Below are 24,770 nucleotides of genomic sequence, written 5' to 3' on the forward strand. Positions count from 1 at the left end.
AAAGTGATGAGGAGAAAGCACAAGTGGGCTATATACGCTTCGAGCAAGGTTAAAACATGTGTGGGGAGACCCCATTGAAATTCAGGTCCAACGTCTGAAAAACTCGGCCGTTGCAGCTGTTGGAATTCAAGTAAAGTAATTGGGATTTGGAAACAGACATCATTGGTGCAAAATGGTAAACTTGATTGCACGACATATTGAACTTATTGTGCCAAATCACGCCTTAACCACTCGGCCATCACAGCTTTCTGAATAAGCTCACACAAAAGTTTTCTGAGCACTTGAATCACTGGACAAGTCCATGCATTACAGAGACTATCCATATCAAGTCACCAAGGATATGTTCAGAATGAGGACTGGTTTGTCATAACGCTGCGAGCAGGGTTCGAACCTGCGCGGGGAGACCCCATTGGATTTCGAGTCCAACGCCTTAACCTCTCGGCCATCACAGCTTGCTCTATTACCTTCCACGCCCTAACCAGTCTGCTATCTCGTTCTGTCCATTTTAACTCTAAAACGTCCAGATCATCGCTACTGAAGTACCGACTTGAAATGTTTGTCATGGAAGATACATTCTGAGCACTTGAATCAAAGGACAAGTGCACACATTATCCATATCAAGTCACCAAGTATATGTTAAAAAGAAAGAATGGTTTGCCATTGCGCTGCGAGCAGGGTTCGAACCTGCGCAGGGAGACCCCATTGGATTTCAAGTCCAACGCCTTAACCACTCGGCCATCGCAGCTCGCTATATTAACTACCAGGCCTTAACCAGTCGGCTATCTCATTCTGTCCATTTTACTTCTGTAAAGACTAGACTATCTACTGAAGAGCCTATTTGAACTGTTTGTCAAGGAATATATATTCTGAGCACTTGAATCAATGGACAAGTCCATGCATTCAGCACATTATCCATATCAAGTCACATGTTACAAATATAGACTGGTTTGTCAATGCGCTGCGAGCAGCTTTAAAAACTGTACGGGGAGAAAACAATGGATTTTCATTTCCAACGCTTAAAACACTTGGCCATTGCGGCTGTGTGAATCAAAGGAAAGTGATGAGGAGAAAGCACAAGTGGGCTATATACGCTTCGAGCAAGGTTAAAACATGTGTGGGGAGACCCCATTGAAATTCAGGTCCAACGTCTGAAAAACTCGGCCGTTGCAGCTGTTGGAATTCAAGTAAAGTAATTGGGATTTGGAAACAGACATCATTGGTGCAAAATGGTAAACTTGATTGCACGACATATTGAACTTATTGTGCCAAATCACGCCTTAACCACTCGGCCATTACAGCTTTCTGAATAAGCTCACACAAAAGATTTCTGAGCACTTGAATCACTGGACAAGTCCATGCATTAAAGAGACTATCCATATCAAGTCACCAAGGATATGTTCAGAATGAGGACTGGTTTGTCATAACGCTGCGAGCAGGGTTCGAACCTGCGCGGGGAGACCCCATTGGATTTCGAGTCCAACGCCTTAACCTCTCGGCCATCACAGCTTGCTCTATTACCTTCTACGCCCTAACCAGTCCGCTATCTCGTTCTGTCCATTTTAACTCTAAAACGTCCAGATCATCGCTACTGAAGTACCGACTTGAAATGTTTGTCATGGAAGATACATTCTGAGCACTTGAATCAAAGGACAAGTGCACACATTATCCATATCAAGTCACCAAGTATATGTTAAAAAGAAAGAATGGTTTGCCATTGCGCTGCGAGCAGGGTTCGAACCTGCGCAGGGAGACCCCATTGGATTTCAAGTCCAACGCCTTAACCACTCGGCCATCGCAGCTCGCTATATTAACTACTAGGCCTTAACCAGTCGGCTATCTCATTCTGTCCATTTTACTTCTGTAAAGACTAGACTATCTACTGAAGAGCCTATTTGAACTGTTTGTCAAGGAATATATATTCTGAGCACTTGAATCAATGGACAAGTCCATGCATTCAGCACATTATCCATATCAAGTCACATGTTACAAATATAGACTGGTTTGTCAATGCGCTGCGAGCAGCTTTAAAAACTGTACGGGGAGAAAACAATGGATTTCATTTCCAACGCTTAAAACACTTGGCCATTGCGGCTGTGTGAATCAAAGGAAAGTGATGAGGAGAAAGCACAAGTGGGCTATATACGCTTCGAGCAAGGTTAAAACATGTGTGGGGAGACCCCATTGAAATTCAGGTCCAACGTCTGAAAAACTCGGCCGTTGCAGCTGTTGGAATTCAAGTAAAGTAATTGGGATTTGGAAACAGACATCATTGGTGCAAAATGGTAAACTTGATTGCACGACATATTGAACTTATTGTGCCAAATCACGCCTTAACCACTCGGTCATTACAGCTTTCTGAATAAGCTCACACAAAAGATTTCTGAGCACTTGAATCACTGGACAAGTCCATGCATTAAAGAGACTATCCATATCAAGTCACCAAGGATATGTTCAGAATGAGGACTGGTTTGTCATAACGCTGCGAGCAGGGTTCGAACCTGCGCGGGGAGACCCCATTGGATTTCGAGTCCAACGCCTTAACCTCTCGGCCATCACAGCTTGCTCTATTACCTTCCACGCCCTAACCAGTCCGCTATCTCGTTCTGTCCATTTTAACTCTAAAACGTCCAGATCATCGCTACTGAAGTACCGACTTGAAATGTTTGTCATGGAAGATACATTCTGAGCACTTGAATCAAAGGACAAGTGCACACATTATCCATATCAAGTCACCAAGTATATGTTAAAAAGAAAGAATGGTTTGCCATTGCGCTGCGAGCAGGGTTCGAACCTGCGCAGGGAGACCCCATTGGATTTCAAGTCCAACGCCTTAACCACTCGGCCATCGCAGCTCGCTATATTAACTACCAGGCCTTAACCAGTCGGCTATCTCATTCTGTCCATTTTACTTCTGTAAAGACTAGACTATCTACTGAAGAGCCTATTTGAACTGTTTGTCAAGGAATATATATTCTGAGCACTTGAATCAATGGACAAGTCCATGCATTCAGCACATTATCCATATCAAGTCACATGTTACAAATATAGACTGGTTTGTCAATGCGCTGCGAGCAGCTTTAAAAACTGTACGGGGAGAAAACAATGGATTTCATTTCCAACGCTTAAAACACTTGGCCATTGCGGCTGTGTGAATCAAAGGAAAGTGATGAGGAGAAAGCACAAGTGGGCTATATACGCTTCGAGCAAGGTTAAAACATGTGTGGGGAGACCCCATTGAAATTCAGGTCCAACGTCTGAAAAACTCGGCCGTTGCAGCTGTTGGAATTCAAGTAAAGTAATTGGGATTTGGAAACAGACATCATTGGTGCAAAATGGTAAACTTGATTGCACGACATATTGAACTTATTGTGCCAAATCACGCCTTAACCACTCGGCCATTACAGCTTTCTGAATAAGCTCACACAAAAGATTTCTGAGCACTTGAATCACTGGACAAGTCCATGCATTAAAGAGACTATCCATATCAAGTCACCAAGGATATGTTCAGAATGAGGACTGGTTTGTCATAACGCTGCGAGCAGGGTTCGAACCTGCGCGGGGAGACCCCATTGGATTTCGAGTCCAACGCCTTAACCTCTCGGCCATCACAGCTTGCTCTATTACCTTCCACGCCCTAACCAGTCCGCTATCTCGTTCTGTCCATTTTAACTCTAAAACGTCCAGATCATCGCTACTGAAGTACCGACTTGAAATGTTTGTCATGGAAGATACATTCTGAGCACTTGAATCAAAGGACAAGTGCACACATTATCCATATCAAGTCACCAAGTATATGTTAAAAAGAAAGAATGGTTTGCCATTGCGCTGCGAGCAGGGTTCGAACCTGCGCAGGGAGACCCCATTGGATTTCAAGTCCAACGCCTTAACCACTCGGCCATCGCAGCTCGCTATATTAACTACCAGGCCTTAACCAGTCGGCTATCTCATTCTGTCCATTTTACTTCTGTAAAGACTAGACTATCTACTGAAGAGCCTATTTGAACTGTTTGTCAAGGAATATATATTCTGAGCACTTGAATCAATGGACAAGTCCATGCATTCAGCACATTATCCATATCAAGTCACATGTTACAAATATAGACTGGTTTGTCAATGCGCTGCGAGCAGCTTTAAAAACTGTACGGGGAGAAAACAATGGATTTCATTTCCAACGCTTAAAACACTTGGCCATTGCGGCTGTGTGAATCAAAGGAAAGTGATGAGGAGAAAGCACAAGTGGGCTATATACGCTTCGAGCAAGGTTAAAACATGTGTGGGGAGACCCCATTGAAATTCAGGTCCAACGTCTGAAAAACTCGGCCGTTGCAGCTGTTGGAATTCAAGTAAAGTAATTGGGATTTGGAAACAGACATCATTGGTGCAAAATGGTAAACTTGATTGCACGACATATTGAACTTATTGTGCCAAATCACGCCTTAACCACTCGGTCATTACAGCTTTCTGAATAAGCTCACACAAAAGATTTCTGAGCACTTGAATCACTGGACAAGTCCATGCATTAAAGAGACTATCCATATCAAGTCACCAAGGATATGTTCAGAATGAGGACTGGTTTGTCATAACGCTGCGAGCAGGGTTCGAACCTGCGCGGGGAGACCCCATTGGATTTCGAGTCCAACGCCTTAACCTCTCGGCCATCACAGCTTGCTCTATTACCTTCTACGCCCTAACCAGTCCGCTATCTCGTTCTGTCCATTTTAACTCTAAAACGTCCAGATCATCGCTACTGAAGTACCGACTTGAAATGTTTGTCATGGAAGATACATTCTGAGCACTTGAATCAAAGGACAAGTGCACACATTATCCATATCAAGTCACCAAGTATATGTTAAAAAGAAAGAATGGTTTGCCATTGCGCTGCGAGCAGGGTTCGAACCTGCGCAGGGAGACCCCATTGGATTTCAAGTCCAACGCCTTAACCACTCGGCCATCGCAGCTCGCTATATTAACTACTAGGCCTTAACCAGTCGGCTATCTCATTCTGTCCATTTTACTTCTGTAAAGACTAGACTATCTACTGAAGAGCCTATTTGAACTGTTTGTCAAGGAATATATATTCTGAGCACTTGAATCAATGGACAAGTCCATGCATTCAGCACATTATCCATATCAAGTCACATGTTACAAATATAGACTGGTTTGTCAATGCGCTGCGAGCAGCTTTAAAAACTGTACGGGGAGAAAACAATGGATTTCATTTCCAACGCTTAAAACACTTGGCCATTGCGGCTGTGTGAATCAAAGGAAAGTGATGAGGAGAAAGCACAAGTGGGCTATATACGCTTCGAGCAAGGTTAAAACATGTGTGGGGAGACCCCATTGAAATTCAGGTCCAACGTCTGAAAAACTCGGCCGTTGCAGCTGTTGGAATTCAAGTAAAGTAATTGGGATTTGGAAACAGACATCATTGGTGCAAAATGGTAAACTTGATTGCACGACATATTGAACTTATTGTGCCAAATCACGCCTTAACCACTCGGTCATTACAGCTTTCTGAATAAGCTCACACAAAAGATTTCTGAGCACTTGAATCACTGGACAAGTCCATGCATTAAAGAGACTATCCATATCAAGTCACCAAGGATATGTTCAGAATGAGGACTGGTTTGTCATAACGCTGCGAGCAGGGTTCGAACCTGCGCGGGGAGACCCCATTGGATTTCGAGTCCAACGCCTTAACCTCTCGGCCATCACAGCTTGCTCTATTACCTTCTACGCCCTAACCAGTCCGCTATCTCGTTCTGTCCATTTTAACTCTAAAACGTCCAGATCATCGCTACTGAAGTACCGACTTGAAATGTTTGTCATGGAAGATACATTCTGAGCACTTGAATCAAAGGACAAGTGCACACATTATCCATATCAAGTCACCAAGTATATGTTAAAAATAAAGAATGGTTTGCCATTGCGCTGCGAGCAGGGTTCGAACCTGCGCAGGGAGACCCCATTGGATTTCAAGTCCAACGCCTTAACCACTCGGCCATCGCAGCTCGCTATATTAACTACCAGGCCTTAACCAGTCGGCTATCTCATTCTGTCCATTTTACTTCTGTAAAGACTAGACTATCTACTGAAGAGCCTATTTGAACTGTTTGTCAAGGAATATATATTCTGAGCACTTGAATCAATGGACAAGTCCATGCATTCAGCACATTATCCATATCAAGTCACATGTTACAAATATAGACTGGTTTGTCAATGCGCTGCGAGCAGCTTTAAAAACTGTACGGGGAGAAAACAATGGATTTCATTTCCAACGCTTAAAACACTTGGCCATTGCGGCTGTGTGAATCAAAGGAAAGTGATGAGGAGAAAGCACAAGTGGGCTATATACGCTTCGAGCAAGGTTAAAACATGTGTGGGGAGACCCCATTGAAATTCAGGTCCAACGTCTGAAAAACTCGGCCGTTGCAGCTGTTGGAATTCAAGTAAAGTAATTGGGATTTGGAAACAGACATCATTGGTGCAAAATGGTAAACTTGATTGCACGACATATTGAACTTATTGTGCCAAATCACGCCTTAACCACTCGGCCATTACAGCTTTCTGAATAAGCTCACACAAAAGATTTCTGAGCACTTGAATCACTGGACAAGTCCATGCATTAAAGAGACTATCCATATCAAGTCACCAAGGATATGTTCAGAATGAGGACTGGTTTGTCATAACGCTGCGAGCAGGGTTCGAACCTGCGCGGGGAGACCCCATTGGATTTCGAGTCCAACGCCTTAACCTCTCGGCCATCACAGCTTGCTCTATTACCTTCCACGCCCTAACCAGTCCGCTATCTCGTTCTGTCCATTTTAACTCTAAAACGTCCAGATCATCGCTACTGAAGTACCGACTTGAAATGTTTGTCATGGAAGATACATTCTGAGCACTTGAATCAAAGGACAAGTGCACACATTATCCATATCAAGTCACCAAGTATATGTTAAAAATAAAGAATGGTTTGCCATTGCGCTGCGAGCAGGGTTCGAACCTGCGCAGGGAGACCCCATTGGATTTCAAGTCCAACGCCTTAACCACTCGGCCATCGCAGCTCGCTATATTAACTACCAGGCCTTAACCAGTCGGCTATCTCATTCTGTCCATTTTACTTCTGTAAAGACTAGACTATCTACTGAAGAGCCTATTTGAACTGTTTGTCAAGGAATATATATTCTGAGCACTTGAATCAATGGACAAGTCCATGCATTCAGCACATTATCCATATCAAGTCACATGTTACAAATATAGACTGGTTTGTCAATGCGCTGCGAGCAGCTTTAAAAACTGTACGGGGAGAAAAAAATGATTTTCATTTCCAACGCTTAAAACACTTGGCCATTGCGGCTGTGTGAATCAAAGGAAAGTGATGAGGAGAAAGCACAAGTGGGCTATATACGCTTCGAGCAAGGTTAAAACATGTGTGGGGAGACCCCATTGAAATTCAGGTCCAACGTCTGAAAAACTCGGCCGTTGCAGCTGTTGGAATTCAAGTAAAGTAATTGGGATTTGGAAACAGACATCATTGGTGCAAAATGGTAAACTTGATTGCACGACATATTGAACTTATTGTGCCAAATCACGCCTTAACCACTCGGCCATCACAGCTTTCTGAATAAGCTCACACAAAAGATTTCTGAGCACTTGAATCACTGGACAAGTCCATGCATTAAAGAGACTATCCATATCAAGTCACCAAGGATATGTTCAGAATGAGGACTGGTTTGTCATAACGCTGCGAGCAGGGTTCGAACCTGCGCGGGGAGACCCCATTGGATTTCGAGTCCAACGCCTTAACCTCTCGGCCATCACAGCTTGCTCTATTACCTTCCACGCCCTAACCAGTCCGCTATCTCGTTCTGTCCATTTTAACTCTAAAACGTCCAGATCATCGCTACTGAAGTACCGACTTGAAATGTTTGTCATGGAAGATACATTCTGAGCACTTGAATCAAAGGACAAGTGCACACATTATCCATATCAAGTCACCAAGTATATGTTAAAAAGAAAGAATGGTTTGCCATTGCGCTGCGAGCAGGGTTCGAACCTGCGCAGGGAGACCCCATTGGATTTCAAGTCCAACGCCTTAACCACTCGGCCATCGCAGCTCGCTATATTAACTACCAGGCCTTAACCAGTCGGCTATCTCATTCTGTCCATTTTACTTCTGTAAAGACTAGACTATCTACTGAAGAGCCTATTTGAACTGTTTGTCAAGGAATATATATTCTGAGCACTTGAATCAATGGACAAGTCCATGCATTCAGCACATTATCCATATCAAGTCACATGTTACAAATATAGACTGGTTTGTCAATGCGCTGCGAGCAGCTTTAAAAACTGTACGGGGAGAAAAAAATGATTTTCATTTCCAACGCTTAAAACACTTGGCCATTGCGGCTGTGTGAATCAAAGGAAAGTGATGAGGAGAAAGCACAAGTGGGCTATATACGCTTCGAGCAAGGTTAAAACATGTGTGGGGAGACCCCATTGAAATTCAGGTCCAACGTCTGAAAAACTCGGCCGTTGCAGCTGTTGGAATTCAAGTAAAGTAATTGGGATTTGGAAACAGACATCATTGGTGCAAAATGGTAAACTTGATTGCACGACATATTGAACTTATTGTGCCAAATCACGCCTTAACCACTCGGTCATTACAGCTTTCTGAATAAGCTCACACAAAAGATTTCTGAGCACTTGAATCACTGGACAAGTCCATGCATTAAAGAGACTATCCATATCAAGTCACCAAGGATATGATCAGAATGAGGACTGGTTTGTCATAACGCTGCGAGCAGGGTTCGAACCTGCGCGGGGAGACCCCATTGGATTTCGAGTCCAACGCCTTAACCTCTCGGCCATCACAGCTTGCTCTATTACCTTCTACGCCCTAACCAGTCCGCTATCTCGTTCTGTCCATTTTAACTCTAAAACGTCCAGATCATCGCTACTGAAGTACCGACTTGAAATGTTTGTCATGGAAGATACATTCTGAGCACTTGAATCAAAGGACAAGTGCACACATTATCCATATCAAGTCACCAAGTATATGTTAAAAATAAAGAATGGTTTGCCATTGCGCTGCGAGCAGGGTTCGAACCTGCGCAGGGAGACCCCATTGGATTTCAAGTCCAACGCCTTAACCACTCGGCCATCGCAGCTCGCTATATTAACCACCAGGCCTTAACCAGTCGGCTATCTCATTCTGTCCATTTTACTTCTGTAAAGACTAGACTATCTACTGAAGAGCCTATTTGAACTGTTTGTCAAGGAATATATATTCTGAGCACTTGAATCAATGGACAAGTCCATGCATTCAGCACATTATCCATATCAAGTCACATGTTACAAATATAGACTGGTTTGTCAATGCGCTGCGAGCAGCTTAAAAACTGTATGGGGAGAAAACAATGGATTTCATTTCCAACGCTTAAAACACTTGGCCATTGTGAATCAAAGGAAAGTGATGAGGAGAAAGCACAAGTGGGCTATATACGCTTCGAGCAAGGTTAAAACATGTGTGGGGAGACCCCATTGAAATTCAGGTCCAACGTCTGAAAAACTCGGCCGTTGCAGCTGTTGGAATTCAAGTAAAGTAATTGGGATTTGGAAACAGACATCATTGGTGCAAAATGGTAAACTTGATTGCACGACATATTGAACTTATTGTGCCAAATCACGCCTTAACCACTCGGTCATTACAGCTTTCTGAATAAGCTCACACAAACGATTTCTGAGCACTTGAATCACTGGACAAGTCCATGCATTAAAGAGACTATCCATATCAAGTCACCAAGGATATGTTCAGAATGAGGACTGGTTTGTCATAACGCTGCGAGCAGGGTTCGAACCTGCGCGGGGAGACCCCATTGGATTTCGAGTCCAACGCCTTAACCTCTCGGCCATCACAGCTTGCTCTATTACCTTCTACGCCCTAACCAGTCCGCTATCTCGTTCTGTCCATTTTAACTCTAAAACGTCCAGATCATCGCTACTGAAGTACCGACTTGAAATGTTTGTCATGGAAGATACATTCTGAGCACTTGAATCAAAGGACAAGTGCACACATTATCCATATCAAGTCACCAAGTATATGTTAAAAAGAAAGAATGGCTTGCCATTGCGCTGCGAGCAGGGTTCGAACCTGCGCAGGGAGACCCCATTGGATTTCAAATCCAACGCCTTAACCACACGGCCATCGCAGCTCGCTATATTAACCACCAGGCCTTAACCAGTCGGCTATCTCATTCTCTCCATTTTACTTCTGTAAAGACTAGACTATCTACTGAAGAGCCTATTTGAACTGTTTGTCAAGGAATATATATTCTGAGCACTTGAATCAATGGACAAGTCCATGCATTCAGCACATTATCCATATCAAGTCACATGTTACAAATATAGACTGGTTTGTCAATGCGCTGCGAGCAGCTTAAAAACTGTACGGGGAGAAAACAATGGATTTCATTTCCAACGCTTAAAACACTTGGCCATTGTGAATCAAAGGAAAGTGATGAGGAGAAAGCACAAGTGGGCTATATACGCTTCGAGCAAGGTTAAAACATGTGTGGGGAGACCCCATTGAAATTCAGGTCCAACGTCTGAAAAACTCGGCCGTTGCAGCTGTTGGAATTCAAGTAAAGTAATTGGGATTTGGAAACAGACATCATTGGTGCAAAATGGTAAACTTGATTGCACGACATATTGAACTTATTGTGCCAAATCACGCCTTAACGACTCGGCCATCACAGCTTTCTGAATAAGCTCACACAAAAGTATTTTGAGCACTTGAATCACTGGACAAGTCCATGCATTAAAGAGACTATCCATATCAAGTCACCAAGGATATGTTCAGAATGAGGACTGGTTTGTCATAAAGCTGCGAGCAGGGTTCGAACCTGCGCGAGGAGACCCCATAGGATTTCGAGTCCAACGCCTTAACCTCTCGGCCATCACAGCTTGCTCTATTACCTTCTACGCCCAACCAGTCCGCTATCTCGTTCTGTCCATTTTAACTCTAAAACGTCCAGATCATCGCTACTGAAGTACCGACTTGAAATGTTTGTCATGGAAGATACATTCTGAGCACTTGAATCAAAGGACAAGTGCACACATTATCCATATCAAGTCACCAAGTATATGTTAAAAATAAAGAATGGTTTGCCATTGCACTGGGAGCAGGGTTCGAACCTGCGCAGGGAGACCCCATTGGATTGGTGGTTAAGTCGTTGGACTTGAAATCCAATGGGGTCTCCCTGCGCAGGTTCGAACACTGCTCGCAGCGCAATGGCAAACCATTCTTTCTTTTTAACATATACTTGGTGACTTGATATGGATAATGTGTGCACTTGTCCTTTGATTCAAGTGCTCAGAATGTATCTTCCATGACAAACATTTCAAGTCGTTACCTCAGTAGCGATGATCTGGACGTTTTAGAGTTAAAATGGACAGAACGAGATAGCAGACTGGTTAGGGCGTGGAAGGTAATAGAGCAAGCTGTGATGGCCGAGTGGTTAAGGCGTTGGACTTGAAATCCAATGGGGTCTCCCTGCGCAGGTTCGAACACTGCTAGCAGCGCAATGGCAAACCATTCTTTCTTTTTAACATATACTTGCTGACTTGATATGGATAATGTGTGCACTTGTCCTTTGATTCAAGTGCTCAGAATGTATCTTCCATGACAAACATTTCAAGTCGTTACCTCAGTAGCGATGATCTGGACGTTTTAGAGTTAAAATGGACAGAACGAGATAGCAGACTGGTTAGGGCGTGGAAGGTAATAGAGCAAGCTGTGATGGCCGAGTGGTTAAGGCGTTGGATTTGAAATCCAATGGGGTCTCCCTGCGCAGGTTCGAACACTGCTCGCAGCGCAATGGCAAACCATTCTTTCTTTTTAACATATACTTGCTGACTTGATATGGATAATGTGTGCACTTGTCCTTTGATTCAAGTGCTCAGAATGTATCTTCCATGACAAACATTTCAAGTCGGTACTTCAGTAGCGATGATCTGGACGTTTTAGAGTTAAAATGGACAGAACGAGATAGCGGACTGGTTAGGGCGTGGAAGGTAATAGAGCAAGCTGTGATGGCCGAGAGGTTAAGGCGTTGGACTCGAAATCCAATGGGGTCTCCCCGCGCAGGTTCGAACCCTGCTCGCAGCGTTATGACAAACCTGTCCTCATTCTGAACATATCCTTGGTGACTTGATATGGACTTGTCCAGTGATTCAAGTGCTCAGAAAACTTTTGTTTGAGCTTATTCAGAAAGCTGTGATGGCCGAGTGGTTACGGCGTGATTTGGCACAATAAGTTCAATATGTCGTGCAATCAAGTTTACCATTTTGCACCAATGATGTCTGTTTCCAAATCCCAATTACATTACTTGAATTCCAACAGCTGCAACGGCCGAGTTTTTCTGACGTTGGACCTGAATTTCAATGGGGTCTCCCCACACATGTTTTAACCTTGCTCGAGGCGTATATAGCCCACTTGTGCTTTCTCCTCATCACTTTCCTTTGATTCACACAGCCGCAATGGCCAAGTGTTTTAAGCGTTGGAAATGAAATCCATTGTTTTCTCCCCGTACAGTTTTTAAAGCTGCTCGCAGCGCATTGACAAACCAGTCTATATTTGTAACATGTGACTTGATATGGATAATGTGCTGAATGCATGGACTTGTCCATTGATTCAAGTGCTCAGAATATATATTCCTTGACAAGCAGTTCAAATAGGCTCTTCAGTAGATAGTCTAGTCTTTACAGAAGTAAAATGGACAGAATGAGATAGCCGACTGGTTAAGGCCTGGTAGTTAATATAGCGAGCTGCGATGGCCGAGTGGTTAAGTCTTTGGGCTTGAAATCCAATGGGCTCTCCCTGCGCAGGTTCGAACCCTGCTCGCAGCGCAATGGCAAACCATTCTTTCTTTTTAACATATACTTGGTGACTTGATATGGATAATGTGTGCACTTGTCCTTTGATTCAAGTGCTCAGAATGTATCTTCCATGACAAACATTTCAAGTCGGTACTTCAGTAGCGATGATCTGGACATTTTAGAGTTAAAATCGACAGAATGAGATAGCGGACTGGTTAGGGCGTGGTAGGTAATAGAGCAAGCTGTGATGGCCGAGAGGTTAAGGCGTTGGACTCGAAATCCAATGGGGTCTCCCCGCGCAGGTTCGAACCCTGCTCGCAGCGTTATGACAAACCAGTCCTCATTCTGAAAATATCCTTGGTGACTTGATATGGACTTGTCCAGTGATTCAAGTGCTCAGAAAACTTTTGTGTGAGCTTATTCAGAAAGCTGTAATGGCCGAGTGGTTAAGGCGTGATTTGGCACAATAAGTTCAATATGTCGTGCAATCAAGTTTACCATTTTGCACCAATGATGTCTGTTTCCAAATCCCAATTACTTTACTTGAATTCCAACAGCTGCAACGGCCGAGTTTTTCAGACGTTGGACCTGAATTTCAATGGGGTCTCCCCACACATGTTTTACCCTTGCTCGAAGCGTATATAGCCCACTTGTGCTTTCTCCTCATCACTTTCCTTTGATTCACACAGCCGCAATGGCCAAGTGTTTTAAGCGTTGGAAATGAAATCCATTGTTTTCTCCCCGTACAGTTTTTAAAGCTGCTCGCAGCGCATTGACAAACCAGTCTATATTTGTAACATGTGACTTGATAATGGATAATGTGCTGAATGCATGGACTTGTCCATTGATTCAAGTGCTCAGAATATATATTCCTTGACTAGCAGTTCAAATAGGCTCTTCAGTAGATAGTCTAGTCTTTACAGAAGTAAAATGGACAGAATGAGAGAGCCGACTGGTTAAGGCCTGGTAGTTAATATAGCGAGCTGCGATGGCCGAGTGGTTAAGTCTTTGGACTTGAAATCCAATGGGCTCTCCCTGCGCAGGTTCGAACCCTGCTCGCAGCGCAATGGCAAACCATTCTTTCTTTTTAACATATACTTGGTGACTTGATATGGATAATGTGTGCACTTGTCCTTTGATTCAAGTGCTCAGAATGTATCTTCCATGACAAACATTTCAAGTCGTTACCTCAGTAGCGATGATCTGGACGTTTTAGAGTTAAAATGGACAGAACGAGATAGCAGACTGGTTAGGGCGTGGAAGGTAATAGAGCAAGCTGTGATGGCCGAGTGGTTAAGGCGTTGGACTTGAAATCCAATGGGGTCTCCCTGCGCAGGTTCGAACACTGCTAGCAGCGCAATTGCAAACCATTCTTTCTTTTTAACATATACTTGCTGACTTGATATGGATAATGTGTGCACTTGTCCTTTGATTCAAGTGCTCAGAATGTATCTTCCATGACAAACATTTCAAGTCGGTACTTCAGTAGCGATGATCTGGACGTTTTAGAGTTAAAATGGACAGAACGAGATAGCGGACTGGTTAGGGCGTGGAAGGTAATAGAGCAAGCTGTGACGGCCGAGTGGTTAAGGCGTTGGCCTCGAAATCCAATGTGGTCTCCCCGCGCAGCTTCGAACCCTGCTCGCAGCGTTATGACAAACCAGTCCTCATTCTGAACATATCCTCGGTGACTTGATATGGACTTGTTCAGTGATTCAAGTGCTCAGAAAACGTTTGTGTGAGCTTATTCAGAAAGCTGTGATGGCCGAGTGGTTAAGGCGTGATTTGGCACAATAAGTTCAATATGTCGTGCAATCAAGTTTACCATTTTGCACCAATGATGTCTGTTTCCAAATCCCAATTACTTTACTTGAATTCCAACAGCTGCAACGGCTGAGTTTTTCAGACGTTGGACCTGAATTTCAATGGGGTCTCCCACACATGTTTTACCCTTGCTCGAAGCGTATATAGCCCACTTGTGGTTTCTCCTCATCACTTTCCTTTGATTCACACAGCCGCAATGGCCAAGTGTTTTAACCTGTTGGGGCTACAGGTTAGCAATGAACCCCGAGTCGGGATTGCTAACAAGGCTGGAAATTCAAAACATAAAAAATCTAATAATTTCAATTTCTCAAACAATCAACTATTTTACACAATTTAAAAGATAAACATCTCCTTAATCTAACCACATTGTTCGATTTTCAAAGAGGCTTTACGGCAAAAGCATAAAGTTAGATTATGTTAGAACAGTACATAGCCACAAAAGTACAAACATCCATTTTCAATTCAAGGTCAGGCGTCACCAAAAGCAGAAACCAGCTAGAATTATGCACTAACCTTTGTCAATCTCCATCAGATGACACTCCTAGGACATTATGTTATACAATACATGCATTTTTTGTTCCATCAAGTTCATATTTATATCCAAAAACAGCATTTTACAGTAGCGTGAAATTCAGATTTTTTTCTTCTCTGAAATGCTTCCGGTGAACATAACAAAATTACTATTCGAAAACATTGGTAAATTATAATATTGTCATTCAAAGAATAATATATTATCATCTCGTAATTGCTACCGAATGGCCAGATCTCAAAATAACTTTACTGGGAAATCACATTTTGCAATAAACGGGGTGCTATGCTAAGAACAACAGGCTATGCTATACAGTTAGCATCATCTAAAATCGATAATAACATTGTAAATATCCCCTTACCTTTGATTATCTCCATCAGAAGGCAGGCATCCCAGGTCCGGAAGGCATCCCAGGTCCGGAACAAATGTGGTTTCTTTTGACAAAGTTCATAATTTATGTCCAAATAACACCAAGTACTTAGCGTTCATTATGCTCCCACAAAACGTGGTGGGGGGACTGTAAAATCACACCGAAAAGCTAAAAAAACCTAGTAAATAATCTATTTATGTTCGTTCAAACATGTCAAATGTTGTTTAGCATTAATCTTTTGGTCCATTTTTAACGTTAAACATCAGTAATATTTTCACACAACCTATCCTATGTCTAGATAAACAATGAAGACAAAACTCACGTTTCTCAGATTTATGCGCAGGCGCAAAAAAATGAAGTGATGACATGTCAACTTCCTTGGATTCTAATTTGCTCTCTGTTTATCATAGACGCTTCAAACAACTTTATAAAGATCGTTGACATCTAGTGGAAGCCGTAGGTGTTGCGAAATGAATCCTTTCTCACTATGGTATCTATAAAACAATGACACTAAATAGTACAGTCACAAAATGCACATTTTTTTTTTGATCTATTTTTCACAGGTTTTTGCCTGCAATATGAGTTTTGTTATACTTACAGACACCATTCAAACTGTTTTAGAAAATTTAGAGTGTTTTCTATCCGAATGTGTTAATAATATGCATATCCTAGCTTCTGAGTTGGTGTAGGAGGCAGTTAAAAATGGGCACATATTTTTTACAAAATGTCTCAATACTGCCCCCGAGCCCCAACAGGTTTTAACCTTGCTCGAAGCGTATATAGCCCACTTGTGCTTTCTCCTCATCACTTTCCTTTGATTCACACAGCCGCAATGGCCAAGTGTTTTAAGCGTTGGAAATGAAATCCATTGTTTTCTCCCCGTAAAGTTTTTAAAGCTGCTCGCAGCGCATTGACAAACCAGTCTATATTTGTAACATGTGACTTGATATGGATAATGTGCTGAATGCATGGACTTGTCCATTGATTCAAGTGCTCAGAATATATATTCCTTGACAAACAGTTCAAATAGGCTCTTCAGTAGATAGTCTAGTCTTTACAGAAGTACAATGGACAGAATGAGATAGCCGACTGGTTAAGGCCTGGTAGTTAATATAGCGAGCTGCGATGGCCGAGTGGTTAAGGCGTTGGACTTGAAATCCAATGGGGTCTCCCTGCGCAGGTTCGAACTCTGCTCGCAGCGCAATGGCAAACCATTCTTTCTTTTTAACATATACCTGGTGACTTGATATGGATAATGTGCGTACTTGTCCTTTAATTGACGTGCTCAGAATGTATCTTCCATGACAAACATTTCAAGTCGTTACCTCAGTAGCGATGATCTGGATGTTTTAGAGTTAAAATGGACAGAACGAGATAGCAGACTGGTTAGGGCGTGGAAGGTAATAGAGCAAACTGTGATGGCAGAGTGGTTAAGGCGTTGGACTTGAAATCCAATGCGGTCTCCCTGCGCAGGTTCGAACACTGCTCGCAGCGCAATGGCAAACCATTCTTTCTTTTTAACATATACTTGGTGACTTGATATGGATAATGTGTGCACTTGTCCTTTGATTCAAGTGCTCAGAATGTATCTTCCATGACAAACATTTCAAGTCGGTACTTCAGTAGCGATGATCTGGACGTTTTAGAGTTAAAATGGACAGAACGAGATAGCGGACTGGTTAGGGCGTGGAAGGTAATAGAGCAAGATGTGATGGCAGAGAGGTTAAGGCGTTGGACTCGAAATCCAATGGGGTCTCCCCGCGCAGGTTCGAACCCTGCTCACAACTTTATGACAACCAGTCCTCATTCTGAACATATCCTTGGTGACTTGAATTGGACTTGTCCAGTGATTCAAGTGCTCAGAAAACTTTTGTTTGAGCTTATTCAGAAAGCTGTGATGGCCGAGTGGTTAAGGCGTGATTTGGCACAATAAGTTCAATATGTCGTGCAATCAAGTTTACCATTTTGCACCAATGATGTCTGTTTCCAAATCCCAATTACTTTACTTGAATTCCAACAGCTGCAACGGCCGAGTTTTTCAGACGTTGGACCTGAATTTCAATGGGGTCTCCCCACACATGTTTTAACCTTGCTCGAAGCGTATATAGCCCACTTGTGCTTTCTCCTCATCACTTTCCTTTGATTCACACAGCCGCAATGGCCAAGTGTTTTAAGCGTTGGAAATGAAATCCATTGTTTTCTCCCCGTACAGTTTTTAAAGCCGCTCGCAGCGCATTGACAAACCAGTCTATATTTGTAACATGTGACTTGATATGGATAATGTGCTGAATGCATGGACTTGTCCATTGATTCAAGTGCTCAGAATATATATTCCTTGACAAACAGTTCAAATAGGCTCTTCAGTAGATAGTCTAGTCTTTACAGAAGTAAAGTGGACAGAATGAGATAGCCGACTGGTTAAGGCCTGGTACTTAATATAGCGAGCTGCGATGGCAGAGTGGTTAAGGCGTTGGACTTGAAATCCAATGGGGTCTCCCTGCGCAGGTTCGAACCCTGCTCGCAGCGCAATGGCAAACCATTCTTTCTTTTTAACATATACTTGGTGACTTGATATGGATAATGTGTGCACTTGTCCTTTGATTCAAGTGCTCAGAATGTATCTTCCATGACAAACATTTCAAGTCGTTACCTCAGTAGCGATGATCTGGACGTTTTAGAGTTAAAATGGACAGAACGAGATAGCAGACTGGTTAGGGCGTGGAAGGTAATAGAGCAAGCTGTGATGGCCGAGAGGTTAAGGCGTTGGACTCGAAATCCAATGGGGTCTCCCCGCGCAGGTTCGAACCCTGCTCGCAGCGTTATGACAAACCAGTCCTCATTCTGAACATATCCTTGGTGACTTGATATGGACTTTTCAAGGCTCAGAAAACTTTTGTTTGAGCTTATTTAGAAAGCTGTGATGGCCGAGTGGTTAAGGCGTGATTTGGCACAATAAGTTCAATATGTCGTGCAATCAAGTTTACCATTTTGCACCAATGATGTCTGTTTCCAAATCCCAATTACTTTACTTGAATTCCAACAGCTGCAACGGCCGAGTTTTTCAGACGTTGGACCTGAATTTCAATGGGGTCTCCCCACACATGTTTTAACCTTGCTCGAAGCGTATATAGCCCACTTGTGCTTTCTCCTCATCACTTTCCTTTGATTCACACAGCCGCAATGGCCAAGTGTTTTAAGCGTTGGAAATGAAATCCATTGTTTTCTCCCCGTACAGTTTTTAAAGCTGCTCGCAGCGCATTGACAAACCAGTCTATATTTGTAACATGTGACTTGATATGGATAATGTGCTGAATGCATGGACTTGTCCATTGATTCAAGTGCTCAGAATATATATTCCTTGACAAACAGTTCAAATAGGCTCTTCAGTAGATAGTCTAGTCTTTACAGAAGTAAAATGGACAGAATGAGATAGCCGACTGGTTAAGGCCTGGTAGTTAATATAGGGAGCTGCGATGGCCGAGTGGTTAAGGCGTTGGACTTGAAATCCAGTGGGGTCTCCCTGCGCAGGTTCGAACCCTGCTCGCTGCGCAATGGCAAACCATTCTTTCTTTTTAACATATACTTGGTGACTTGATATGGATAATGTGTGCACTTGTCCTTTGATTCAAGTGCTCAGAATGTATCTTCCATGACAAACATTTCAAGTCGGTACTTCAGTAGCGATGATCTGGACGTTTTAGAGTTAAAATGGACAGAACGAGATAGCAGACTGGTTAGGGCGTAGAAGGTAATAGAGCAAGATGTGATGGCCGATAGGTTAAGGCGTTGGACTCGAAATCCAATGGGGTCTCCCCGCGCAGGTTTGAACCCTGCTCGCAGCGTTATGACAAACCAGTCCTCATTCTGAACATATCCTTGGTGACTTGAATTGGACTTGTCCAGTGATTCAAGTGCTCAGAAACCTTTTGTGTGAGCTTATTCAGAAAGCTGTGATGGCCGAGTGGTTAAGGCGTGATTTGGCACAATAAGTTCAATATGTCGCGCAATCAAGTTTACCATTTTGCACCAATGATGTCTGTTTCCAAATCCCAATTACTTTACTTGAATTCCAACAGCTGCAACGGCCGAGTTTTTCAGACGTTGGACCTGAATTTCAATGGGGTCTCCCCACACATGTTTTAACCTTGCTCGAAGCGTATATAGCCCACTTGTGCTTTCTCCTCATCACTTTCCTTTGATTCACACAGCCGCAATGGCCAAGTGTTTTAAGCGTTGGAAATTAAATCCATTGTTTTCTCCCCGTACAGTTTTTAAAGCTGCTCGCAGCGCATTGACAAACCAGTCTATATTTGTAACATGTGACTTGATATGGATAATGTGCTGAATGCATGGACTTGTCCATTGATTCAAGTGCTCAGAATATATATTCCTTGACAAACAGTTCAAATAGGCTCTTCAGTAGATAGTCTAGACTTTACAGAAGTAAAATGGACAGAATGAGATAGCCGACTGGTTAAGGCCTGGTACTTAATATAGCGAGCTGCGATGGCAGAGTGGTTAAGGCGTTGGACTTGAAATCCAATGGGGTCTCCCTGCGCAGGTTCGAACCCTGCTCGCAGCGCAATGGCAAACCATTCTTTCTTTTTAACATATACTTGGTGACTTGATATGGATAATGTGTGCACTTGTCCTTTGATTCAAGTGCTCAGAATGTATCTTCCATGACAAACATTTCAAGTCGTTACCTCAGTAGCGATGATCTGGACGTTTTAGAGTTAAAATGGACAGAACGAGATAGCAGACTGGTTAGGGCGTGGAAGGTAATAGAGCAAGCTGTGATGGCCGAGAGGTTAAGTCGTTGGACTCGAAATCCAATGGGGTCTCCCCGCGCAGGTTCGAACCCTGCTCGCAGCGTTATGACAAACCAGTCCTCATTCTGAACATATCCTTGGTGACTTGATATGGATAGTGTCTTTAATGCATGGACTTGTCCAGTGATTCAAGTGCTCAGAAAACTTTTGTGTGAGCTTATTCTGAAAGCTGTGATGGCCGAGTGGTTAAGGCGTGATTTGGCACAATAAGTTCAATATGTCGCGCAATCAAGTTTACCATTTTGCACCACTGATGTCTGTTTTCAAATCCCAATAACTTTACTTGAATTCCAACAGCTGCAACGGCCGAGTTTTTCAGACGTTGGACCTGAATTTCAATGGGGTCTCCCCACACATGTTTTAACCTTGCTCGAAACGTATGTAGCCCACTTGTGCTTTCTCCTCATCACTTTCCTTTGATTCCCACAGCCGCAATGGCCAAGTGGTTCAAGCATTGGAAATAAAATCCATTGTTTTCTCCCCGTACAGTTTTTAAAGCTGCTCGCTCAGAATATACTGCTCCAAAAAATAAAGGGAACACTTAAACAACAGAATGTAACTCCAAGTCAATCACACTTCTGTGAAATCAAACTGTCCTCTTAGGAAGCAACACTGATTGACAATACATTTCACATGCTGTTGTGCAAATGGAAACTATAGGCAATTAGCAAGACACCCCCAATAAAGAAGTGGTTATGCAGGTGGTGACTACAGACCACTTCTCAGTTCCTATGCTTCCTGGCTGATGATTTGGTCACTTTTGAATGCTGGCGGTGCTTTCACTCTAGTGGTAGCATGAGACGGAGTCTACAACCCACACAAGTGTCTCAGGTAGTGCAGCTCATCCAGGATGGCACATCAATGCGAGCTGTGGCAAGAAGGTTTGCTGTGTCTGTCAGCGTAGTGTCCAGAGCATGGAGGCGCTACCAGGAGACAGGCCAGTACATCAGGAGACGTGGAGGAGGCCGTAGGAGGGCAACAACCCAGCAGCAGGACCGCTACCTCCGCCTTTGTGCAAGGAGGAGCAGGAGGAGCACTGCCAGAGCCCTGCAAAATGACCTCCAGCAGGCCACAAATGTGCATGTGTCTGCTCAAACGGTCAGAAACAGACTCCATGAAGGTGGTATGAGGGCCCGACGTCCACAGGTAGGGGTTGTGCTTACAGCCCAACACCGTGCAGGACGTTTGGCATTTGCCAGAGAACACCAAGATTGGCAAATTCGCCACTGGCGCCCTGTGCTCTTCACAGATGAAAGCAGGTTCACACTGAGCACATGTGAAAGACGTGACAGTCTGGAGACGCCGTGGAGAACATTCTGCTGCCTGCAACATCCTCCAGCATGACCGGTTTGGCGGTGGGTCAGTCATGGTGTGGGGTGGCATTTCTTTGGGGGGCCGCACAGCCCTCCATGTGCTCGCCAGAGTTAGCCTGACTGCCATTAGGTACCGAGATGAGATCCTCAGACCCCTTGTGAGACCATATGCTGGTGCGGTTGGCCCTGGGTTCCTCCTATTGCAAGACAATGCTAGACCTCATGTGGCTGGAGTGTGTCAGCAGTTCCTGCAAGAGGAAGGCATTGATGCTATGGACTGGCCCGCCCGTTCCCCAGACCTGAATCCAATTGAGCACATCTGGGACATCATGTCTCGCTCCATCCACCCAGGGGCGGAAATCGCGGGGGGGACGGGGGGGACACGACCCCCCCATCCTGGGAAAAATATGATTTGTCCCCCCCAATATATCACTGAAACATAACTATGTAATTTAAATAATATTAATAATACGCAATGAAAGCAATTGTGCTGATTATAGACACTTAACAGCGCGTTTTTAAGTTTCAAAAGATTGCGACCCCCCCACCCTTTTCCTCACAATGGTTTGATCCACTGGCAAGGTAACAGAGGGGTCGTAGCCACTGTCTGAAAGGCACTCAATGAACGTAACTGACGTGAGGTTAATCCAGTCAATCGCGCACACACACTAGCTGAATATGCACAGCTAGCGCGCAAATATTAACTATTAAGCTAGCTAGTACCTATTCCATTTATGTGGCCTCGTCAAAGATGGAATCTTTGCTATGGTTAATTTATTCCGAGATCAGCATGCAGATGACGTAAGTTAGTGCTTCAAAGTCCCTGTGATAAGGTTAGCGATAAACTGATTTAACCCAGGTAGCAAAGATTATAGCAAACACCACTGAAACTGAATTGGTGCTCGCTAGCTTTGCAAATTCAGCTATTGTTGGAAGCCAGCCAATATGAAACAAACTATTAAAATTACAAAAGGTTGCAGCATATGTTATGTAAATGGTGAACTCATACAGCTGTCAACTCTTGTCATTTTAATCCGTTTCACATTTGCTAGCTACCTTTTAGATCGAAGCCCAAATAGAATGATAAAATATAAGATGATAGAAGCCCATCTCCTACTGTAAATAACCTACACACTGTGTGTGTGTGTAGCCAGCCAGCCAGGTAGAAAAATGGCAGAAAAATAAAAGACGGACATCAGAGTATTTTTCACTACACCAAAACGCAAAGTAAGAATCCTAGTAGCCTAATATCTCAAAGACTAGTTGATAAAATGTTCATAAGAAAGAAATGAAATTCTAATGGAAATGTTTCACAATGATGTCATTAGGCAGAGCAGGCAACAGATTGCACACAGACAGCAGAGTTGGGGACAGATATGCAGGGACAGACTGGCATAGACAGGGAGTCTCAGGTAAGTTTGTTGAGTCTTTGTTTGGCAACATTATGAAAGGTTCTCAATTTTTTTTACTTGTAAAATAGGAACATAATTGGAAAATGCCATGGATACCCCCACTCTCAACTTAAACTGGTGACTGAACTAAGATTTGTTAAAGGCAATGGTATTGCTGTTGTGAATAGTTGTGTAGTTTTGGGTACCGGTAGTTAGGAGTACGGCAAACACCTTATTTCTTTGGTTCCTCAATATACATTTACCATATTACAATGTAGGCTATGTGTTACAGCACTACTTTTGGTGTCCCCCTCAGGAATTGCTCTTGAGAAAATGTCATGTAATTGTCCCCCCCAAAGTTGATATCAGATTTTCGCCCCTGCATCCACCAACGCCACGTTGCACCACAGACTGTCCAGGAGTTGGCGGATGCTTTAGTCCAGGTCTGGGAGGAGATCCCTCAGGAGACCATCCGCCACCTCATCAGGAGCATGCCCAGGCATTGTAAGGAGGTCATACAGAAACGTGGAGGCCACACACACTACTGAGCCTCATTTTGACTTGTTTTAAGGACATTACATCAAAGTTGGATCAGCCTGTAGTGTGGTTTTCCACTTTAATTTTGAGTGTGACTCCAAATCCAGACCTCCATTGGTTGATAAATTGGATTTCCATTGATTCTTTTTGTGTGATTTTGTTGTCAGCACATTAAACTATGTAAAGATAAAAGTATTTAATAAAATTATTTCATTCATTCAGATCTAGGATGTGTTATTTTAGTGTTCCCTTTATTTTTTTGAGCAGTGTATATTCCTTGACAAACAGTTCAAATAGGCTCTTCAGTAGATAGTCTAGTCTTTACAGAGGTAAAATGGACAGAATGAGATAGCCGACTGGTTAAGGCCTGGTAGTTAATATAGCGAGCTGCGATGGCCGAGTGGTTAAGGCGTTGATCAATATGTCGTGCCATCAACTTTACCATTTTGCACCAATGCTGTCTGTTTCCAAATCCCAATCCTTTTACTTGCATTCCAACAGCTGCAATGGCCGAGTTCTTTAGACGTTGGACCTGAATTTAGTTTTTAACATATACTTGGTGACTTGATATGGATAATGTCCTTAACACTACAGCATAAAATGACATTCTTGACATTCAGTTATTGTAGCTTTTTTTATAAATATTTCACACGGCTGTGTTGGCTGAATGGTTAATGTGTTGGACTTGAATCACTACAAAATTGGAAACTTGACGGCATCACATGTTGAGCCTACTATTCCAAAATCTCTAAATTAAGGTCACAGTTGAATCTCAATGCCTTCACAATAGACCCCCTGGAACACACCCAGTGTCTTCCCGCATCCTATGCTTCTTACCCTTTGGCAGGTAGATCTGTACCTTGGAGACTAAAAAACATTGCTTCTGAAATGAAAACCAACTGCTCCTCCAGAATTACAATCTTCCACCACCGAGGGGAGTCTCGCCTCACGCTTCGTGAACTCCTGCGGAGACAAAGTGGCTGCACCTGGACACAAGCACTGCACCTTGGCTTAACTCACCAAACCCCGCAAACTAGACAACTCAAATGTCAGCATGTCCGGCCAAGGATGGAGGTTAGGCCTGTCAGCAACCAT

The 24,770-nt window shown here is 43.3% G+C and overlaps 38 non-coding genes across 38 annotated transcripts; 17 read left to right on the forward strand and 21 right to left on the reverse strand.

The window, feature by feature from the left end:
* Window positions 1–370: 370 nt before the first annotated feature.
* On the reverse strand, window positions 371–452 carry trnas-cga (transfer RNA serine (anticodon CGA)). The gene has a single exon. It is a non-coding gene; the product is annotated as a tRNA-Ser (tRNA).
* A 211-nt stretch (window positions 453–663) lies between these two features.
* On the reverse strand, window positions 664–745 carry trnas-uga (transfer RNA serine (anticodon UGA)). Its single transcript has one exon. It is a non-coding gene; the product is annotated as a tRNA-Ser (tRNA).
* Window positions 746–1,424: 679 nt separating this feature from the next.
* trnas-cga (transfer RNA serine (anticodon CGA)) lies at window positions 1,425–1,506 on the reverse strand. The gene has a single exon. It is a non-coding gene; the product is annotated as a tRNA-Ser (tRNA).
* A 211-nt stretch (window positions 1,507–1,717) lies between these two features.
* Window positions 1,718–1,799, reverse strand: trnas-uga (transfer RNA serine (anticodon UGA)). The gene has a single exon. It is a non-coding gene; the product is annotated as a tRNA-Ser (tRNA).
* Window positions 1,800–2,477: 678 nt separating this feature from the next.
* Window positions 2,478–2,559, reverse strand: trnas-cga (transfer RNA serine (anticodon CGA)). The gene has a single exon. It is a non-coding gene; the product is annotated as a tRNA-Ser (tRNA).
* Window positions 2,560–2,770: 211 nt separating this feature from the next.
* On the reverse strand, window positions 2,771–2,852 carry trnas-uga (transfer RNA serine (anticodon UGA)). The gene has a single exon. It is a non-coding gene; the product is annotated as a tRNA-Ser (tRNA).
* A 678-nt stretch (window positions 2,853–3,530) lies between these two features.
* Window positions 3,531–3,612, reverse strand: trnas-cga (transfer RNA serine (anticodon CGA)). Its single transcript has one exon. It is a non-coding gene; the product is annotated as a tRNA-Ser (tRNA).
* A 211-nt stretch (window positions 3,613–3,823) lies between these two features.
* Window positions 3,824–3,905, reverse strand: trnas-uga (transfer RNA serine (anticodon UGA)). The gene has a single exon. It is a non-coding gene; the product is annotated as a tRNA-Ser (tRNA).
* A 678-nt stretch (window positions 3,906–4,583) lies between these two features.
* trnas-cga (transfer RNA serine (anticodon CGA)) lies at window positions 4,584–4,665 on the reverse strand. Its single transcript has one exon. It is a non-coding gene; the product is annotated as a tRNA-Ser (tRNA).
* Window positions 4,666–4,876: 211 nt separating this feature from the next.
* trnas-uga (transfer RNA serine (anticodon UGA)) lies at window positions 4,877–4,958 on the reverse strand. The gene has a single exon. It is a non-coding gene; the product is annotated as a tRNA-Ser (tRNA).
* Window positions 4,959–5,636: 678 nt separating this feature from the next.
* On the reverse strand, window positions 5,637–5,718 carry trnas-cga (transfer RNA serine (anticodon CGA)). Its single transcript has one exon. It is a non-coding gene; the product is annotated as a tRNA-Ser (tRNA).
* A 211-nt stretch (window positions 5,719–5,929) lies between these two features.
* trnas-uga (transfer RNA serine (anticodon UGA)) lies at window positions 5,930–6,011 on the reverse strand. The gene has a single exon. It is a non-coding gene; the product is annotated as a tRNA-Ser (tRNA).
* A 678-nt stretch (window positions 6,012–6,689) lies between these two features.
* Window positions 6,690–6,771, reverse strand: trnas-cga (transfer RNA serine (anticodon CGA)). The gene has a single exon. It is a non-coding gene; the product is annotated as a tRNA-Ser (tRNA).
* A 211-nt stretch (window positions 6,772–6,982) lies between these two features.
* Window positions 6,983–7,064, reverse strand: trnas-uga (transfer RNA serine (anticodon UGA)). Its single transcript has one exon. It is a non-coding gene; the product is annotated as a tRNA-Ser (tRNA).
* Window positions 7,065–7,742: 678 nt separating this feature from the next.
* trnas-cga (transfer RNA serine (anticodon CGA)) lies at window positions 7,743–7,824 on the reverse strand. Its single transcript has one exon. It is a non-coding gene; the product is annotated as a tRNA-Ser (tRNA).
* Window positions 7,825–8,035: 211 nt separating this feature from the next.
* Window positions 8,036–8,117, reverse strand: trnas-uga (transfer RNA serine (anticodon UGA)). Its single transcript has one exon. It is a non-coding gene; the product is annotated as a tRNA-Ser (tRNA).
* Window positions 8,118–8,795: 678 nt separating this feature from the next.
* Window positions 8,796–8,877, reverse strand: trnas-cga (transfer RNA serine (anticodon CGA)). The gene has a single exon. It is a non-coding gene; the product is annotated as a tRNA-Ser (tRNA).
* Window positions 8,878–9,088: 211 nt separating this feature from the next.
* On the reverse strand, window positions 9,089–9,170 carry trnas-uga (transfer RNA serine (anticodon UGA)). Its single transcript has one exon. It is a non-coding gene; the product is annotated as a tRNA-Ser (tRNA).
* Window positions 9,171–9,839: 669 nt separating this feature from the next.
* trnas-cga (transfer RNA serine (anticodon CGA)) lies at window positions 9,840–9,921 on the reverse strand. The gene has a single exon. It is a non-coding gene; the product is annotated as a tRNA-Ser (tRNA).
* Window positions 9,922–10,132: 211 nt separating this feature from the next.
* Window positions 10,133–10,214, reverse strand: trnas-uga (transfer RNA serine (anticodon UGA)). Its single transcript has one exon. It is a non-coding gene; the product is annotated as a tRNA-Ser (tRNA).
* Window positions 10,215–10,883: 669 nt separating this feature from the next.
* On the reverse strand, window positions 10,884–10,965 carry trnas-cga (transfer RNA serine (anticodon CGA)). Its single transcript has one exon. It is a non-coding gene; the product is annotated as a tRNA-Ser (tRNA).
* A 536-nt stretch (window positions 10,966–11,501) lies between these two features.
* trnas-uga (transfer RNA serine (anticodon UGA)) lies at window positions 11,502–11,583 on the forward strand. Its single transcript has one exon. It is a non-coding gene; the product is annotated as a tRNA-Ser (tRNA).
* A 211-nt stretch (window positions 11,584–11,794) lies between these two features.
* On the forward strand, window positions 11,795–11,876 carry trnas-uga (transfer RNA serine (anticodon UGA)). Its single transcript has one exon. It is a non-coding gene; the product is annotated as a tRNA-Ser (tRNA).
* A 211-nt stretch (window positions 11,877–12,087) lies between these two features.
* Window positions 12,088–12,169, forward strand: trnas-cga (transfer RNA serine (anticodon CGA)). Its single transcript has one exon. It is a non-coding gene; the product is annotated as a tRNA-Ser (tRNA).
* A 658-nt stretch (window positions 12,170–12,827) lies between these two features.
* trnas-uga (transfer RNA serine (anticodon UGA)) lies at window positions 12,828–12,909 on the forward strand. The gene has a single exon. It is a non-coding gene; the product is annotated as a tRNA-Ser (tRNA).
* A 211-nt stretch (window positions 12,910–13,120) lies between these two features.
* Window positions 13,121–13,202, forward strand: trnas-cga (transfer RNA serine (anticodon CGA)). The gene has a single exon. It is a non-coding gene; the product is annotated as a tRNA-Ser (tRNA).
* Window positions 13,203–13,861: 659 nt separating this feature from the next.
* On the forward strand, window positions 13,862–13,943 carry trnas-uga (transfer RNA serine (anticodon UGA)). Its single transcript has one exon. It is a non-coding gene; the product is annotated as a tRNA-Ser (tRNA).
* A 211-nt stretch (window positions 13,944–14,154) lies between these two features.
* Window positions 14,155–14,236, forward strand: trnas-uga (transfer RNA serine (anticodon UGA)). The gene has a single exon. It is a non-coding gene; the product is annotated as a tRNA-Ser (tRNA).
* Window positions 14,237–14,447: 211 nt separating this feature from the next.
* trnas-cga (transfer RNA serine (anticodon CGA)) lies at window positions 14,448–14,529 on the forward strand. The gene has a single exon. It is a non-coding gene; the product is annotated as a tRNA-Ser (tRNA).
* Window positions 14,530–16,721: 2,192 nt separating this feature from the next.
* trnas-uga (transfer RNA serine (anticodon UGA)) lies at window positions 16,722–16,803 on the forward strand. Its single transcript has one exon. It is a non-coding gene; the product is annotated as a tRNA-Ser (tRNA).
* Window positions 16,804–17,014: 211 nt separating this feature from the next.
* trnas-uga (transfer RNA serine (anticodon UGA)) lies at window positions 17,015–17,096 on the forward strand. The gene has a single exon. It is a non-coding gene; the product is annotated as a tRNA-Ser (tRNA).
* A 211-nt stretch (window positions 17,097–17,307) lies between these two features.
* Window positions 17,308–17,389, forward strand: trnas-cga (transfer RNA serine (anticodon CGA)). The gene has a single exon. It is a non-coding gene; the product is annotated as a tRNA-Ser (tRNA).
* A 657-nt stretch (window positions 17,390–18,046) lies between these two features.
* Window positions 18,047–18,128, forward strand: trnas-uga (transfer RNA serine (anticodon UGA)). The gene has a single exon. It is a non-coding gene; the product is annotated as a tRNA-Ser (tRNA).
* Window positions 18,129–18,339: 211 nt separating this feature from the next.
* trnas-cga (transfer RNA serine (anticodon CGA)) lies at window positions 18,340–18,421 on the forward strand. The gene has a single exon. It is a non-coding gene; the product is annotated as a tRNA-Ser (tRNA).
* Window positions 18,422–19,069: 648 nt separating this feature from the next.
* On the forward strand, window positions 19,070–19,151 carry trnas-uga (transfer RNA serine (anticodon UGA)). Its single transcript has one exon. It is a non-coding gene; the product is annotated as a tRNA-Ser (tRNA).
* Window positions 19,152–19,362: 211 nt separating this feature from the next.
* trnas-cga (transfer RNA serine (anticodon CGA)) lies at window positions 19,363–19,444 on the forward strand. The gene has a single exon. It is a non-coding gene; the product is annotated as a tRNA-Ser (tRNA).
* Window positions 19,445–20,102: 658 nt separating this feature from the next.
* On the forward strand, window positions 20,103–20,184 carry trnas-uga (transfer RNA serine (anticodon UGA)). The gene has a single exon. It is a non-coding gene; the product is annotated as a tRNA-Ser (tRNA).
* A 211-nt stretch (window positions 20,185–20,395) lies between these two features.
* On the forward strand, window positions 20,396–20,477 carry trnas-cga (transfer RNA serine (anticodon CGA)). The gene has a single exon. It is a non-coding gene; the product is annotated as a tRNA-Ser (tRNA).
* The last annotated feature ends 4,293 nt before the right edge of the window (window positions 20,478–24,770 follow it).

Source organism: Salmo salar, chromosome 03 (genome assembly GCF_965601325.2).
Source record: "Salmo salar chromosome 03, fSalSal1, whole genome shotgun sequence".
Classification (NCBI taxonomy): Eukaryota; Metazoa; Chordata; class Actinopteri; order Salmoniformes; family Salmonidae; genus Salmo; species Salmo salar.